At 42.4% G+C, this 13,394-nt stretch overlaps 1 non-coding gene across 1 annotated transcript; it reads left to right on the forward strand.

Moving 5' to 3' along the window:
- Positions 1-9,766: 9,766 nt before the first annotated feature.
- On the forward strand, positions 9,767-9,841 carry Trnas-uga. The gene has a single exon. It is a non-coding gene; the product is annotated as a tRNA-Ser (tRNA).
- The last annotated feature ends 3,553 nt before the right edge of the window (positions 9,842-13,394 follow it).

Raw genomic sequence — 13,394 nt, forward strand, 5'->3', positions numbered from 1 at the left:
ACATAATAAAAGTCATTGCTATTCGTATCGACATCACTGAAATACCGTACATCGCCCCAATGAACAGATTACAGCCCCAGTCTCATCCGTGATACGATAACGATGTGCATAGTTCTGAAATGAAATGGATTTTTTTGAATTCATTAATAGGACAAAAAATACAACCTATACCATAGAATAAAGTTTAGAGTTCAAGCATTGCGTGTAAAGAAGAAAGAAAAACTACCATCTATAAAATAGCCTAAAGTTTCGAACAGAGGCACTGCTTGTAAGGAAGCAAGCAATAAGTGTCATTGAGGGGTTCTGTTGTGATGGCCGTAGCTATAGCACTACGAACTATTAAAGTTAAAATAAAGTGAGGCACATATGGGAAATCATGTGCACTTTAAATAATCAGTTAAAATAGTCGTGCATGACAATTATATAATAAATCACTAAAACGTTATTTGGAGATAAAACAACTCTGTGAAATGCTACGACTCTCTCTCAAGTAAACGAAATGGTGAGACTGAGAAAAAAAGGTTTTTGGCTACCTAGAAAATCGTATAATCATTACTGTGTACTATAAGATACTAAAGTCGTTGGAAAACGATTCATTAACAACCTAATTATGCTTTTTTACGCTCATCATTTATTATCAACCGTTTTTAGCCAGTTTATACTGTAAACGACGAGATTAGTGTTTAACGTCCCATCGAGAACTAGGTCATTAGAGGCAGAGCGTAAGCTCGGATTAGGGAAGGATGGGGAAGGAAATCGGCCATGCCCTTTCAAAGGAACCATCCAGGCACTTGCTTGAAGCGGTTTAGGGAAGTCACGGAAAACCTAAATCTGGATAGCCGGACGCGGGTTTGAACCATTGTCCTTCCGAAAGCGAGTCCAATGTGCTAACCACTGTGCCACCTCTTTCGGTTAGGGCCATCAGGCATTGTATAACATCGGACCAGGATTGCATACATACAGCACCTTTTTTACGTCATAGTTTCTTAAGAAATAACAATATTGATGTGGCAAATCGTATTAAAATGATTTGAGTTTCTGAAGTGGCAACGCATACTGAATATGAGCTAACCAAGTTAATACTGGCAGTACTTCTATTACTGCAGCTGTTTCCACTAATAGTAATAATAACAATAACAATAATAAAAACAATAACAATGATGACAGTGACAGATATAAAAAGAATTTGTAGGTGTACGAGATAGATATTTTCTGGTATAGCGAGTTCTGGGCTAAAGAAATTTGAGGAGATTGGACCAGCTAAGAATTCTGGGAAAAAGAGGAGTATCTGGTTGGAAAGGAGGATGTCCGAGGGTAACGGGTGCGTACGGGGACAATGGAAATCCTTATTGTTTCTTTAGTAGGTATGTCATTAACTGTTTTCTGAAGCTGCAGATGTTAGTCACTTCTCTAATGTAATGATGCGGAAGATTATTCCAGAGTCGGGTTCCTGCTACTGAGAAGGACTTCGAGAAACTGGCTGAACAATGGAGCGGTACAGAAAAGATTTTGCTCTGATGGGAACGGGTGTTTCCACCATGTTGTTCAGATAAGAGCGTTAAGGTTGGGGAGAGATATGAATGACGGTGTTCTTTGATAAGAGAACACCGAAGGTATGGAAATCTCTGCGCTTGTCTACACGCAGCCAGGATAGCTGTGCATGTGAGGGAAATATGATCAAAGAGTCGAACATCACAGATAAAACTAATACAGGAATTCACACCCAGCTCCTAGCACCGTGAGCTTTCCTGAGAAAGACCTTACGAGGTAACATCGCTGTAATCAATAATTGGAAGTGTAAATGTTTGTCCAAGTTTCTTTTTCAGGTCAAGAAGGAATAGCATTTTATATTTTTGTAGGGCACAGAGAGAAGCTGATGCGTTCTTGTACATTGCAGTTACTTGCTCATCCAATCTAGACTTTCACATATTATTACTAAACTCTTTGCTGAAAGAGACAAGTTGATTGATGCCTGTTCGATTTAGCGTTAAAGATGGTAGAGATTGCCGACATTTCGTTCTAATGAGCCTAGAATGACGAACCAGTCCACTTAGGTTTTGGATGGGTTGAGCTTTAACGCTCTATCCTGCGCCCATTTTTAAAGCGCACATAGATCTGTATCGAGAAGCCCAATAGCTATCTTCAGGTTTATTGATTTTGCACTTAGCTAAACAGGAGATCATCAATGTACACTCCGCAGCTCGTGGTTGTGCGGTAGCGTTCTCGCTTCCCATGCCCGGTCCCGGGTTCGATTCCCGGCGGGGTCAGGGATTTTCTCTGCCTCGTGATGGCTGGGTGTTGTGTGATGTCCTTAGGTTAGTTAGGTTTAAGTAGTTCTAAGTTCTAGAGGACTGATGACCATAGATGTTAAGTCCCATAGTGCTCAGAGCCAGAGAGCCATCAATGTACATGTGGTATTCGCAGCAGCACAAAGCTGATAACACATCATTTACTTACAACGAGAAGAGCATAGGACCTAATACCGAACTTACGCGATGTCTGTTAACTTGCAGGTGCCATCTTATAATATCGAGACTGAAAAAAATCTTCAACACAGATTTTCGAGCAATGGGAGCAAGAGAGGAGGGGCAGGGGGGGAGAGTGTAAAGTACTTTAACTTTACACTGCCCTGGGTTACATTCGAAAAGTCGTCACAGTGTCATACCGAGTGAGAGCATCTAACACTATTTTATTGAACAGTCCATCGTGTGAGAGGGAAAGAAAAAGGTAGTGATGGAGCACAATTTCGGATTGGGGAAGGATAGAGAAGGAAATCGGCAGTGACTTTTCAAAGCAGCCATCCCCACATTTTCCTTACATTGAATGCACATGGTTGACCGGAATTTGAACAGTCACCCTCTCGAATACGTGTTGATTATGTTAACCACAGCGCCACCTCGCTCGATTCAGTTGGATGGAGATACACGGTTGGTGGCCGCCTTGGTGCTGTTCTAGAGAAGTAGTCTCTATGCCAACAACAGTTTTGATCCTTTCCATTTTCCCATATCGTCATCAACAGCACAATCATTACACTACACAACACTCTCTACGAGCAAAACACAGCCACATTCAAGAAAAAGTATACATTTCACACACCTGTCACGCGGACCACTGAAGTACTACGTAAATATTTTTCCTCCTCCAGAAATAGTTCTAATAACGTTGATTAATTTGATTCATAGTGTTGTGGACTGACAAGACAGCCAGTCCACAGTGACGGGTAACCGAAAGGCACGCGTTTAAACTCACGCAGGCTGGCGTGAGGTCTGAAACAGGATACGTAATGAATGCTATAAAGAAAAGTACGTAGCTGCTGGAATACTTAACTTTAATCCATCATTTGTATACATCGTTCTTGATGAGACATGCTTCATACGATAGCTATCAATTGCTATGGCGCCTTGCTAGGTCGTAGCCATTGACTTAGCTGAAGGCTAACTATCGTCTCGGCAAATGAGAGCGTAATTCTCCGTGCACCTTTCCTAGCAAAGTCGGCTGTACAACTGGGGCGAGGGCCAGTACGTCTCTCTAGACCTGCCGTGTGGCGGCGCTCGGTCTGCAATTACTGACAGTGGCGACACGCGGGTCCGTCGTATACTAGTGGACCGCGGCCGATTTAAAAGCTACCACCTAGCAAGTATGGTGTCTGGCGGTGAGACCACACATAGGATATTTCATAAAAAATCACGCTTCCCATAAGGCGATGTGACTCAGTTATGAACATTATATCCCCAGCGAGCACACAGAAGTACCGCAACAGGACGTTACATGGACTCGACTAATGTCTGAAGTAGTGCTGGAGGGAATTGACACCATGAAATCTGCAGGGCTGTCCATAAATCCGTAAGAGTACGAAGAAGTGGAGATCTCTTCTGAACAGCACGTTGCAAGGCATACCAGATATGCTCAGTAATGTTTATGTCCGGGGAGTTTGGTGGCCAGCAGAAGTGTTTAAACTCAGTAGAGTGTTCTTAGAGCCACTCTGTAGCAATTCTGGACGTGTGGGGTGTCACATTGTCCTCCTGAAATTGCCCAAGTCCGTCGTCGAAGTGCACAATCGACATGAATAGGTGTAGATAATCAGACAGGATGCTTACGTACGTGTCATCTCTCAGAGTCGTATTTAGACGTATCAGGGGTCCTATATCACTAGAACTACACACGCCCCACACCATTATAGAGCCTCCACCAGCTTGAACAGTCCACTGCAGACATGCGGGGTCAATGGATTCATGAGGTTGTCTTCATACACGTACACTTCCATCCGCTCGATACAATTTGAAACGAAACTCGTCCGACAGGCAACATGTTTTCAGTCATCAACAGTCCATTGTCGGTGTTGACGGGCCCAGGCAAGGCGTAAAGATTTGTGCCGTGCGGTCATCAAGGGTACACGAGTGGGCCTTCGGCTTCGAAAGCCCATCATATCGATGATGTTTCGTTAAATGGTTCGCACGCCGATATCTGTTGATGGCCCATCATTGAAATGTGAAGCAATTTGCGGAAGGCTTGCACTTCTGTCACGTTGAACGATTCTCTTCAGTCGTCATTGGACCCGTTCTTGAAGGATCTTTTTTCGGCACCAGCGATGTCGGAGATTTGATGTTTTGTCGGATTCCTGATATTCACGGTACACTCGTGAAATGACCGTGCGGGAAAATCCCCCATCATCTCTACCTCGGAGATGCTGTGTCCCATCGCTCGTGCACCGACTATAACACCACGTTCAAACTCGCTTAAATCTTGATAACGTGCCACTGTAGCAGTAGTGACCGATCTAACAACTGCGCCAAGCACTTTTTGTCTTATATAGGCATTGCCGACTGCAGCGCCGTATTCTGCCTGTTTACATATCTCTGTATTTGAATACGGGTGCCTATACCAGTTTCTTTGGCGTTTCGGTGTAGAACGATAGATTAATTGACCCTTTAGGTTAAATATCATTGATTAAATTTCGTAATAGAGCAAGAAGTATGGAGAGAGACCTCAATAGGTGGACAGCACTTAAATGGTCAATATCTAAACATTACATAATAAATTTGATGTTGATACGAGAATAGAACCTCGCTGAGGTATATGTAGAGAAGAAGGGAAGGTCACAAGCTATTGGAAATCGATGACCAGCTTGGAGACGTGTTAACGATCGTTCGGTAAAATACTAGCCTAGGTACCTGTGATGAATATTTGTAATTTATAATGAAGTTCAGACTATTAGAAGTGTTTAGAACTGGTTGTTATTAGCTGCAGGATTTGGATCCGCCTTTAGGCACATCAGTTACATGTCGATCATGCAGTCACTTTTGTCTGGCGAATGAGTATATTTGTGACTGCCTACATTCAGAACTACTTTGAGATGGTTAAGTGATTCTGCCGCTTGGCTTCGCGTTTGTGAGTTTTTCAGTGTTATCAAGTTTTCGCAAATGCTGATGACCTATTGGTTATGTGATGAAGTTAAAATTCTCGATATGTTATCAAGTCCATAATATGCAGTAGAGCAAAACTTGTAGTCAAGTGCTCAACTCCACTTTCCGTTTCCTTAGAGCTATCGAAAGTACTGCGTGGTAATTGCATTTATAGCGTTTCAGTTTCAGAGATTAAACAGCAGTCTCAAGATTGTATTAAGGTACGTGGTTACATTTGGTTATATTCTTCCTAAAATTGAATATTTATCACTATTTTCATGTTCTGGCCTGGAAAATATTTCTTACCCTTTGATAAACGGAGGCAATCTAACTTACATTATCCGCCCCAAGTGCGGAAGATGTAAGTTTGAGTTGCCTATTTTAAGGTGCATGAAATAGTTTCCTGGACCATTTCATTTTTCCCACCCTATATAAGCATGATTCACGACCATCTCGTAAAGGTGCAAATGGAAAGTCTGGGACCTGAGAACAACTTCATTCATGTGCTCTCGTAACTTAAGTGGCAAACGTGACTTTATTTAGCAAATCAGTTTACTCTTGTGCTGCTGAGGAACAGAAGACTATACCCCTCGATAACATAAAAAGATTAAAACATTTTATAGGATGGGCAGAGCAGTTGGGCTAATCTTGCATCCAACGGTTACTGTAAGTGCTGCGCTGCAGGTATTAAGGTGCAAGAACCTACAGTACATGGTAGTTCTGTTGCCAAACTGTTTCCACCCGTGAAATAACAACCAAATGGTTCAAATGGCACTGAGCACTATGGGACTCAACTGCTGTGGTCATAAGTCCCCTAGAACTTAGAACTACTTAAACCTAACTAACCTAAGGACATCACACAACACCCAGCCATCACGAGGCAGAGAAAATCCCTGACCCCGCCGGGAATCGAACCCGGGAACCCGGGCGTGGGAAGCGAGAACGCTAACGCACGACCACGAGATGTGGGCAAATAACTATCAAGGCACCTTAGTTTCCAAGCTTCTGGACCGTGACGCCCAGCAAATATCAAATCTATCTTCTTTAGGTTTACTTACAGTTAGTAAGAGCTTCAGTCCAGTGGCAGATGTAATTAAATACCATTTTACCCTCAAATCCGCTATGTTCCAAAACCTCTTAACATTTAAAATTGGATTGCATGTTTACAAGTTCCTTTTCTTCGGAAACGTTTGCTGGTGCCAGTCTGCATCTTACATCATTTATACGTCAGTTATTTTGGTGCCCAAATAGCAAAACTCATCTTCCATTTTTAATATCTCATTACCTAATCTGATTACTTCAGTATCGCTGGATTTAATTACATTACATTCCACTACCTTTGTTTTACCTTTGCTGATGTTCATCTTACAACCTCTCTTCAAGGCACTACACATTCCGTTCAACTAATCTTCCAAACCCTTTCCCGTCTCTGACAGAATTACAACGTCGTCGGCAAAACTCAACGTGGTTATTTTTTCTCCCTGAACTTTAATTGCCTTTCCAAATTACTTTTTGCTTTCTATCGCTAATTGCTCTGTGTACAGACTGAACAACACGGCAATAAGCTACAATCCTGTCTCGCTCCCTTTGAATCCCTGTATTTAATCCCTGATGCCTTCAAATTATCAGAAAGTGTATTGTACTCAATATGGTCAAAAACTTCCTCTAAATCTACAAAAACTATAAACACAGGTTTCCCTTTATTCGGCCTATCTTCTAAGATAATTCGATTGGTCAGTATTGCCTCACGTGTAGTTATATTTCTCCAAAACCCAAACTGATCTTTCCTGAGGACAGCCGCCACCAGTTTTTCCACTCTTCTGTAAATGGTTTGTGTCAGAATTTTGCAACCGTAACTTATTAATCTGATGGTTCGATAGTATTCACGCCTGTCGGTACCTCTCTACTTTGGACTTGGATTTATTACATTCTTCTTAATGTTTGAGTGTATTTCGCCCGTGTCATATCACTTGCATACCAGATGGAATAGCTCTGCAATATTCTAAGGGAATGTCGTGTACTCCAGATGCAGTGTTCCGACTTAGGTAATTCAGTGCTCTGTCAAATCCTTCTCTTCACTCAGTATGAAAGCCCTCATCGCATCTTGATACTCTTCCTCTACCATTTCCATAATATTATCTTCTTTTCCCGTTCCTTTGCGTAGCGTTTTTATACATTCCTTCTACTTTTCAGCCTTCCCTTCTTTTCGTAGTAAGAGCTTTCCACCTTTTCTCCAAAGGTTTCGCTAATTTTCCTTTATGTGTGTATATCTTTCCCATAGTCAAGAACGATTCTTCGCATTTCTGTTCTTGCCGTTACTGATTTCCTGTTTTGCTTTTTCTGTCAGCCTTCTTTTTAGACGTCTGTATTCCCTGTTGACTAATTTTCTTGCTGCATTTTCATAGTTTCTCCTTTCGTAAATTAAATTCAATAGCCAAGGTATTGTGCTGGGTCTTGTCTTATTTCCTACTGAAACAATGATCCTTTCCGTATTCTATAGCTCAAACCTACCCATTCATTTTGTATTGTATTTCTTCCTCTGTTTCCAGTCAGTTGTTGCCTAAGGCCCGTTTTGAACTCTGGGTAATCTCTTGTTCTTGTAAGATACACAGGTCACATCCCCTTTATGTCATATCTTTATGCAATTTCTTCAGATTTTGTCTACAGCTCATAATCGTATATTATCATCAAAGTTCATATCTGCATCTGCAAATGTTCTGCCGTTTGAAATTCGATTTAGAAATCTCTGTCTTGCAGTTATATAACCTCTCTGAAACCTTTCGGTGTCTCAACGCATGTTTCAAGTATAGAACCGGCTTTCATTATTCTTAAATCAAGAATTTGCAGTGAATAAATTGCGCTCTGTGGAACATACAGCCAACCGGCCTCACCTTTCTTTCTTGTTCTCCAATCCATGTTCTCCGACAATATTTCATTCTCTTCTTTTTCTTAGCCTCATATCAATTAAATTTTCGTTTCTTAACCATCTGAATAATACGAGTCGCCGGCCAATCTGGCAGAGCGGTTCTAGGCCCTTCAGTACGGAACCGCGATGCCGCTACGGTTGCAAATGGTTCAAATGGCTCTGAGCACTGTGGGACTTAACATCTGAGGTCATCAGTCCCCGCCGGCCGTGGTGGACGAGCAGTTCTAGGCGTTTCAGTCTGGAACCGCGCGACCGCTACGGTCGCAGGTTCAAATCCTGCCTCAGGCATGGATGTTTGTGATGTCCTTAGGTTAGTTAGGTTTAAGTAGTTCTAAGTTATAGGGGACTGATGACCTTAGAAGTTAAGTCCCATAGTGCTCAGAGCCATTTCATCAGTCCCCTAGAACTTAGAACTACTTAAACCTAACTAATCTAAAGACATCGCACACATCCATGCCCGAGGCAGGATTCGAACCTGCGACAGTAACGGTCGCGCGGTTCCAGACTGAAACGCCTAGAACCGCTCGGCCACAGCTTCGGTTGCAGGTTGGAATCCTGCCTCGGGCATGGATGTGTGTGATGTCCTCAGGTTAGTTAGATTTAAGTAGCACTAAGTTCTAGGGGACTGATGACCTCAGATGTTAAGTCCCATAGTGCTCAGAACCATTGGATTTGAATACAAGTCTTTTATCTCATAATTCAATATTCCAATTTCTTAGTCATCTGAGTAGCTAGTACGCACATAAATGTTGTGAGTATACTTGTCAGAACTAACGGAGGAGAGGAGTATTTTGTCTTCAGTAGAGAAGCAGTAATAGTGGATTGGGTCGACCAGGAGAGCTCAGTGGCTTGAAACATTGGATACCAACCGAATAACAAACCCTTCAGCAGCATTTCAACCGTTCTAAAGCTGAAACTTACTAGCAGATTAAAACTGTGTGCTGGAACGAGACTCGAACTCGGGACCTTTGCCTTTCGCGGGCAAGTGTTCTACCAACTTCTTGTTTGTTTTTGTTTTTGCTTTTTTCTTTCATTTTGTTCAACATAGTTCGTTGCGTTTGGTATGGGCGGACGTCACAAGACATCCGTTCAAGTTGATCGTTGATGCCATGACTCAGTTTTTTTATTACAGAGAGCACGCAGACCTCAGACCGAACACGCTGAGCTACCGTGCCAGCACCAACTGAGCTACCCAAGCACGACTCACGTCCCCTCCTCACAGTTTCAGTTCTGTCAGTACCTCGTCTCCTACCTTCCAAACTTCACAGAAGCTCTTCTGGAAGCATCCCCCAGGCTGTGGCTAAGCCATGTCTCCGCAATATCCTTTCTTCCAGGAGCGCTAGTTCTGCAAGGTTCGCAAAAGAGATTCTGTGAAGTTTGGAAGGTAGGAGACGGGGTACTGGCAGAATTGATGCTGTGAAGACGGGTCGTGAGTCGTGCTTGGGTAGCTCAGTTGGTAGAGCACTTGCCCTTGAAAGGCAAAGGTCCCGAGTTCGACTCTCGGTCCGGCGCAGAGTTTTAATCTGCCAGGAAGTTTCATATCAGCGCAAACTCCGCTGCAGAGTGAAAATCTCATTCTCGTTCTAAAGCCGCCAAAGTCCACTGTTGGTGAGATGACTGTTATGTGGAAATGAACAACCACAGCTAAACGAAGACCAGGCAAACCCCCTGTACTGACGGAGAGGGACCGTCGAGCATTGCAGAGTGTGGCTGTAAAAAAGCGCATGAACTCAGTGGAAGGAATCGCTCGTCAGCTCCAAAGAGCTGCCAGCAGGCCAGCCAGCACTGCGGCTGTGCGTTGGGTGTCAAAGGAATGGGTTACAATGGTCGAGAAGCTTCTCATAAGCCACACAATCGTGTAGTCAGTGACAAGCTACGCTTGAAGTGTTGTAAAGAGCGGCGCAACTGGACAGTGGATGTCTGGAAACTAGTGATTTGGCGTTTCAGTCACTTTTCGCCCTGTGGCAATCAAGGGGAACATCTTGGGTTTGGCGAATGCCTGGAGAACCTTACCGGCCGTCATGTGTAGTGCCAACAGTGAAGTATGAATGAGGTGGTGTTACGGTATACGTGTGTTTCTCGTGGTTGTGTTGTGGTCCCTTTATAGCGCTTATGAAAACGCTTAATGCAGAAGGATATGAATACATTTTACAGCATTGTGTACTGCATACAGTAGAGGAACTCTTCAATAATGATGATCATTCGCACCAGCATTACAATACACCCTGTCATAAACAGCATCTTGAGGTAATGATTTGTGAACAGTAACATTCTCAAATAGGCTGACCTTCCCAGAGTCCCGCCCTGAACCCATTCGAAACCCTTTAGAATTTGTCAGAACGTTTCTGGCTTCAGCTCTTGAGGAATTATGTGCTGCCATTCCACCTCAGTCATTCAGACACCTCACTGAAAGTGTCTCCAGCAGAGTTCAAACCATCATAAAGGCGAAGGGTGGACACACCCCATATTATGTCCACTAATAGGTGGCCGGATACTGTTGATCAGATAGTGCATATGTTAGGTAGGATCATGCATTCGCTATCTTGTTCATAGTAGCTTACATGACTTCTGTTTTCTTATTCGTCATTAGACTGACACCTTTATTACCCTTTTCGAGTTTCAGTTGATAACGACTTTTCTTATAATGACACGTTACTGGAACGTCTCGTGTCACTAGAAAGTGACAGATCAAAATGTGTTGTAACTATAAACTAGAAAATCACAGCCACAGCAGTTTCCAAGCTTAAATTCCTTGAACTCAGTTGTTTAAACGGTTCAAATGGCTCTGGGCTCTATGGGACTTAACTTCTGAGGTCATCAGTCCCCTAGAACTTAGAACTACTTAAACCTAACTAACCTAAGGACATCACAAACATCCATGCCCGAGGCAGGATTCGAACCTGCGACCGTAGCGGTCTCGCGGTTCCAGACTGGAGCGCCTAGAACCGCTCGGCCACTCCGGCCGGCCGAACTCAGTTGTGAATAATGCGGTTCACATAACGATGAATGCTTGTGACCTTGTTTTGATGTGTCTGCTGATTAATTATTTACTTTGAAAACTTAATAAATGTACTCAGCGGTTCCTCGTACGCTTGTGTACTTCATTGTCAAGTGGTTACGTCTTTTTTTTTTTTTTTTTTTTTTTTTTTGTACACTTCATACACACACAGCGGAAATATCCACGTTAAAGCGGTAATGGAGAGCTACAGCTCTCAAAATTTGGGAGCATTGTTGTATTAACAGTGTGTGACGTTAGGGGGCCTTGCTCTTAATTCACGTAAATTCTGAACGCTTAATAGAGATATACGAGACTTCGAGTGCGTCAGAGACTCTGCGGCACAGCCTCTAATTGGATAGATCCGGCTGCGACCGGAGACCACGAAAAACACACTAATTAATCCCATTTTCTGGTAATTTTGCTCTAGCTTTATTTCATGTTACCTTAGTGTGCGTAGTGTTGGAGTCCATTTGGGCGTCTGACCGCGGCCTCGTCGTGTCTACATAATCAGCAGCAACCAGTCATTACTTTACTATTTATTTAGATGACTAATGACATGATAATGTCCTATTGTAACCATCTGCCGAAGTCTAGAAAACACGAGCTGCTGTATATAATTCATTGATGCTGACAATGGTCATTAACCTTCTGTACTAGACAGAATGCCATAAACTGTTGAATGTAAACTCATAATCACAGAACAATTTACCACACTGCTTACACCATCAGATAATAGAGTATTCCACCAAATAAATATGTTACCCTCCGTTTTAGTCAACACATTTACAAAACTGTCACCGTGTTTTGCAAGGCCATTACAAAAATAATCTGAACCGGAAATCTTAAAATAAGTCGAATCAACAATATAGCAACAAAAGTAATCCTATAGTGTAAATCCTGTATTTGCTGTTCATCGTATTACTTCGGACAAACTAATTGAAAATACGCAATAACACATTGAAAATTTCCAAGAAAACACTCATGCACCTGGTTTTAAGGTAGCGCCGTGCAACGTAAGTAGCCGGCTGCTGCGGCCGAGCGGTTCTAGGCACTTCAGTCCGGAACCGCGCTGCTGCTACGGTCGCAGGTTCGAATCCTGCCTCGGGCATGGATGTGTGTGATGTCCTTAGGTTAGTTAGGTTTAAGTGGTTCGAAGTCTAGGATGTTAAGTCCCATAGTGCTTAGAGCCATTTGAACCATTTGCGATCTAAGCACCGATATTGTAGTGTAGTGGATACCATCAAAAATAAACTTCATTATTACCCATCATGCTGAAAAAGTCAAGAAGCTGACAACGTCAAGAACCATGGAATATACTTAATGAACAGATTAAATTGAGGTACGGATTTTTCCTGAGAAAATTCAGAGGTATTATCAGTGGATTCCAAAGTAAATCTCTTTGACAACATTCGTAAATTTAAATTTGGAATGTTGTTTGATCATTCAGAACGTTTGTTTCTCACGTAATTTACACAATTTTGTATGTATAAACAAATGCTCGAAATATATATCAATAGTTTTGACTTGTAAGTTTATTATCAGCACCTCTCTTGTACTTTGGCGTTACTGTTTTGATGACAGCTTGTAACTGCGAAGATTGTTGAGTGTCAAATAATACATTGCATCGTGAACGACTTAAGTGCAGTGCCGCAATCAGGAAAAAGTGATAAATGCAATCTACATACCAATTCCCGTATGTGAGGGCGCTGTTGGCTATCTAAATAAATGATCGAACAGTGAATGGTTACTGCTAATTTCGTTAGCTATAATTCTGCATTTTAGTATTCATTTTGGATAAATGTTCATGCTTTGTCGGGAGGCTGCTTCATTAGAGTCACGCGTAGGTTTCTCAGCTCTCATTACTCCCATCTTGCTCTCAGGACCAGTTTTACTTAGCTATTTAATTTTTATTCGACTGAACATGTGTATCAGTGACTCAGTGTCCTAAAATATTCCTCACCATACACGGCGTCATACGCCAGCGCCAGAGCTAAAACCAAGGCACCCTAGTACGCAATATCTAGATTGGAATGCCAACAAATAAGAACAGCCGATATCTCACGTAACA

Source organism: Schistocerca americana, chromosome X (genome assembly GCF_021461395.2).
Source record: "Schistocerca americana isolate TAMUIC-IGC-003095 chromosome X, iqSchAmer2.1, whole genome shotgun sequence".
NCBI lineage: Eukaryota > Metazoa > Arthropoda > Insecta > Orthoptera > Acrididae > Schistocerca > Schistocerca americana.